Source organism: Kryptolebias marmoratus, linkage group LG7 (genome assembly GCF_001649575.2).
Source record: "Kryptolebias marmoratus isolate JLee-2015 linkage group LG7, ASM164957v2, whole genome shotgun sequence".
In the NCBI taxonomy this organism is placed as follows: Eukaryota; Metazoa; Chordata; class Actinopteri; order Cyprinodontiformes; family Rivulidae; genus Kryptolebias; species Kryptolebias marmoratus.
Window position 1 is genome coordinate 6,269,009 of NC_051436.1, and position 5,375 is coordinate 6,274,383.

A 5,375-nucleotide genomic window follows, 5' to 3' on the forward strand; every position below is an offset into this window, starting at 1 on the left:
TCTCCCGATCCGCTGGTCCATCTCCCGATCCGTCGGTCCATCTCCTGATTCACTGGTCCATCTCCTGATTTGCTGGTCCATATCCCGATCCGTCGGATCCATCCCTCTCTGTCGGTCCATCTCCCGATCCGTCGGTCCATCCTGATCCGTCGGTCCATCTCCCGATCCGTCGGTCCATCCTGATCCGTCGGTCCATCTCCCGATCCGTCAGTCCATCTCCCACTCCGTCGGTCCATCTCCACTTGAGGCAGAGACTCATTCCCCAAACCAAATGGGGTATTTCCCCTTTTCCCCTCAGACTTGAAGGAGCCAACTCCCATCCCAGCAGTGATCCACCTTGAAGGTCTTGACCCGAAACCATCAACAGAACCACATCATCTGCAAAAAGCAAATACGAGCCTGAGGCTCCCAAACCGGGCACTCTCCCCTCCATGACCGATTTAAGACCCCACACTGGGCATTGACCACGTTTAAGCAACTGACTTGATATTTGACAAACATAATGAATAGAATTAATAAGGCTACGGGTAATGTGTCGCTTTTCTTCAGATTTTCGTTTTGAGAGACTAAAACAGAATTAAAGGCTTTTCTCCATCTGCCCAGAGCCCCTGTGGTTGTGCATGTTGTGGTTGTAGATCATTGCATTTCATCTGTCATCTGCGCCAAAGTCCCTTTTTTTTACTCCTCACTGCCATCATCTTCCATTTTACACATAAAAACTTAATAACCGCCAGACCGCAGAAACGGTGGCGAATCACTTTAGTAACAATAAATATTGGGTTAAAGTTGCAGTGTTTTGGGCAAAGTTGCAAAAAGTTGCGATTTCGCGGGGTTTGCTTGATTTTGCGTTAATAGTTTAAATGATCCTGGAGGGTCTGATTATTTATAGATGAAAGGTTCCACCTGCTAAATGTCCATGTCACACAATCCTATAAAACCCCACCTTTAGTGACGAGTTTCAGAAACTCTGATCGATGCTTTGGACTCATTGAAACACGGAAAAACAAATAAATAAATAGTCAGTTCAACACCCGACTTGGGGAGAGAGGAAACAACAACAACAAAAAAAATATTCCCAACTGTTTCGTCGTTCAAACTGTTAGAATAAACTCCAACAGATTACTGATTAACTGAAGGTGCAGGTTTAAACAATGAGAGTATATTTTGCACCATTAAAAAATAACTTATTTGCACAATATGTTGGTTTCATCACCTACAGATATTATGCGTCACGTATTAATACTTAAAGCAAATAGTATTTTTGCTGTATGCTGATATTAATACGATCAGTAGTTCTGCCATGTGGGGATGGCTGTATTAGGATTATTAATAACCTCCTCTGGGAGCATCCCTCTCTTTTATCTGTATATATTTCCGCACACCTGCTCATGTTTTTAATTTATTTTATTTTATTGCTGCCGTACGTAATATTGTGAAGTATCTGGATGCTGCTAATGCAACCATATTTCCCTCTGGAGTTCAGGAAGTCATCTGTGCATCGACAGGGGAGGAGCGTTTGTCCCGATCTTACCTGGATCCAGCACAGGTCTGTCACCGGGAACGTCCGAATCCGTTTCCATCCCCTCGTCTTCGTTTCCATTGTCCTCTGCGCCGTTTTCTCCTCTGCTGGAAGAAAAGAAAAGAAGATCAAAGTAAAAGTTAACTTTCACTTTTCTCTTGGAAAATGAAGACGTAGAAGAAAAATCTTTATTAGCTTCTGTTAAAACGTTCATCAAGTCAGACTGGGTTTATGTGGGAAATATTTTAATCCAGGTTTCTGCGTGGCGAAAAAAAAAAACAATAAATTATTAAAACCTGTCAATAACGCCATATCATATGGCACTGAAAATCCTGCCTGATCGCCCAATGAACATTCCCCTGGAATAAAATCAACAATTTGCAGCTCTTCGTGCATCCTAATCCAAAAATAAAAGTTTTTTTTTTTTAATCAAACATTAGGAAAAAGCAACTATTGCTGAGTTTTTTTTAAAAAACTAGGGAAAAAGAGACCATTTAAACTGACTGCAGAATTGGTTTCTTTGCACTAAAAGCCGGACGTTCTGCATAGGACTAGAAAGAACAAAAGAACCATAATAATAATAATAATAATAATAACCCACTCACATTACGTTCTTACATGCAGCTCACTTTGACTCCAGCCTCAGTCCTGTGACTTCCAGGAAGACGTTAAAAAACATTCAGGTGACAAAAAAAAAAAAAGACCAGTATTCTAAGACTAAAATCTGCCACCCGCCACCCGCCGTTTTCTTATACAACCTGTCCCAGTTTTCATGTGAGCAGCGCGGCGGTGAGCACGGCGTCGCAGAACGGGGAGAGGAGAGTGGGGAACTTTAACGTACTTCCTCGTATGGAAGGGTGGATGTGTTATTACACTACATTATTGATGTGTGAAGCAGAGCGCGCGCGTTGACTGCCAGAATCAGGTCACCGCTTCAGCTGCAACTCGGATAAGAAAAGCAGGATGGAAGCACGAGTCGGATGCAGCAGAAGCTCGAAAAAAATTTCGCCGCTTGCGTACGGAAGCCCTGCTTCTGCGTTTGAATTACCTTTTAATTTAAATCTGTTCGGCTCTGTCCGTATCGGAGAACAAATGGGAATCATTTTAACACATCTGGTACTTCTACCGATCAGGGACGCCTGTATCAGACCACCGCAGTGCCTGAGGCAGTCGAACCGGAAAACCTATTGTCCACACTTCCAGATTACGGAAGCGTCAGCGCACGGAAACTGAAAGATGGTGACCAAGCAGCAGTTTGGGTGGGACAGGAAAGAAACTGCAGCCCTTCTTTCCACAAATCATCCAAACCCGACCATGTGCACCGATTCCAACGCCGAATTTTTGTATTTTGAAAACTTTTAAACGCCGACAATTTGCATCTAACAGCAAAGTGTGAAATCTGTGCACAAAAAGGTCTAATTCTAATTAATCCCCCTCCTAACTCCTATAATCTGCAGCCTAATTAAGTGTTGAACATCTTTGTCACAAAGAAAGACTTTTTATTATTATTATTATTCAGCATCAGCATTTCAGATCTCACTTGTGTGACTATAAATACAGACATAAAATACTCTGCTGAAGTCATATTTCTTGAGATTTTGCTTCCAAGCCGCCAGACTCCATTGTAATCTTTAAACCCGTCTTGATTAACATTTCTCTGGGCTTTTTGAAGATCTTTTAAAGTTTTTGTTGTTTAACTTTGTTGTTTAGCTGCTTTTTTCCCCCCACCCAGTTGTTTAGTCTTTGATGACAGCATTGTGTGCAGCATAAAAACGGCTATTTTGAAAATATATATATATATATTGTGCATAGAAACCCAAATTCAGCACAAACACGGGACCTCAGAGACGCTTCGTACTTCAGTTGATAATTGACAAACTTTTAAGCTAATAGCTCTTTGGAAATCTTTTTTTCGGGGCTAAAATACTGTTTTCTATGTGCTTATCTAAACATATCTTTGGTATTGTTGTCATTTAGAAAATAAATTGTGCCTTAATTGTCAGGCTTCTCATAAACAACAACAACAAAATAAAAATAAAAAACTAGCTAGCTAGCTACCTATAACAAGTACCTTACTAGCTAGCTAGCACTTTAGCTAGTTTCGTTCTTTAGGTTGCCTGTGTCGACAACACTTGTTAATTTTTTTTGTTAAGAGCTTTTTTTTATTGTTGAATGATACGTAGGTCAAAAATAAGTGGCTTAAAATAAAATTTAAAAATAAAATTAAGTCATGACAACTGTCAGGTTATGGACTGATCGACAGGATGACATTTTTTTAAGCTTGTAGCTCTTTGGAAATTACCTTGTTGGTGCTATTTTGTGCTAAAACTGTTATATTTGTCATTTTTGTTCCTTAAAAAGTAAATTATGCTTTAACAACAGGCTGCTGGTAACTAACAATGTTACTAGCTAGATACTTGCTAGCTAGTATGTTACTAGCTAGGTAGCTAGCACATTATTTATCTTAAACCTAAAGATGTGCTTTAGAATTGTCTCTGTGTCGATAAACAAAGAGCAAAACTTTAGTTTTGGAGCCTTATTATGGCTGAACGATACGTAGGTGAAAGATAGGTGGCTTTAAACAGTCCTCGGATGGAAAATGAGCAGAAACAGCAGCTGAAATTTTAAAGGAAAACTAAAGAGATGCTGATCAAGACCACTTTTAAAAGACCGTAAGTAAAATCTACAACTGATGATAAATACCATCAGTTTAGTGATTAGTTTAGAAGATTTTTCTGCCGTACGAAATAAACAGACAAGTCAGAAAACCATCCAAACTGGGTTACCTGTGCTCAGTTTGGAGTAACTACAAAATATATATATATATTTTTTTAAATCTCGTCCACTTACGGACTTCATTAAAAATCAATTTAGCCGCCGCTTGACCCGCATCTCCAGTGTTCTTAAAATCCATTAATAAAGATTTACCGGCGCGTGGCGGGCTCGCATTAAAGCGCTAAAAAGACAATAACGAATGGAGTTTTGTTGTCGTCGCCTGGCTTTATTTTGATATTTCAGTCTGTCATGTTTGTCACAGCACATCTGTGTCAGTCAGGAAGCCCATCTGTCGGGCTTATTGTGCGAGAACGAAGAAACCCATCCACCCTCCTCCCCCCCCTCGTCGTTCTGGGTCTGCTAGCCTCTTTCATGTTCTACCTGGGAGCAGTAATGAGGTTCGCGAGAATGAGACCGGAAAATGCCTGCGATCTTCTTCGTGTGTGTGTGTGTGTGTGTGTGTGTGTGTGTGTGTGTGTGTGTGCGGGCTGCGCCGCTGTGGGAGATAATGTAAAGTTTTGCCTGATTTGAATAGGAAACAAAAACCAAACGAGGAAGCCGGCAGAGAGCGTGCGCGCACTTCTAAAAAGAGGACACGAACGTTTAGCGGATACAGGCAGGAGCATAAATAGAGCACAAACAGAAATATAATGAGGCAGGAAAAAAAAGACAAGTGTTCAGAAAAATACAAGAAAAAGGTGGGAGGCACGCTGCACAACACACACACCTGCAGGAAAATACACAAAAAAAATGGAAGAAGACGTGATGGAGACAGAAGAACGCGGGCGGGAGGGGAGTTTAGGACCACATACTCGCACCGCTAAAGGAGAGGCGACAGGAGAGACGGGAGTGGGTGAGGAAGGAGATCACATTCTGTCTGTGCTGCATACAGAAACAGGAGGAGGAGGAGAAGGAGGAGGGGGGTGAAGGAATGGAGAGAATATGGACGGGGAGTAAGGGGGGGGTGAGATGACACCAACCACAGACAGAGAGCATATGGAAAGTGAGGAATGTGGGAAAAAGATGGAGGCGAGAAAGACGACACAGGAGTGAAAAAAAAAACAACAGCGTGCTGGTGTGC

The 5,375-nt window shown here is 41.6% G+C and overlaps 1 long non-coding RNA gene across 7 annotated transcripts in view; it reads right to left on the reverse strand.

Annotated features, from left to right (window-relative positions):
• Window positions 1-5,375, reverse strand: part of LOC112450447 — a 52,651-nt gene that overhangs the window by 43,206 nt on the left and 4,070 nt on the right. For 2 of the 7 annotated variants that reach the window (XR_005233360.1, XR_005233358.1), the window contains exons 2-3: window positions 2,125-2,173; window positions 1,532-1,623 (exon numbers count right to left, since the gene is read on the reverse strand). This is a non-coding gene — a long non-coding RNA (uncharacterized LOC112450447). Of the gene's footprint in view, window positions 1-1,531; window positions 1,627-2,124; window positions 2,174-5,375 lie in introns of all 7 variants that reach the window. The other 5 variants (XR_005233361.1, XR_005233359.1, XR_005233356.1 and 2 more) reach the window with 3 other exon arrangements.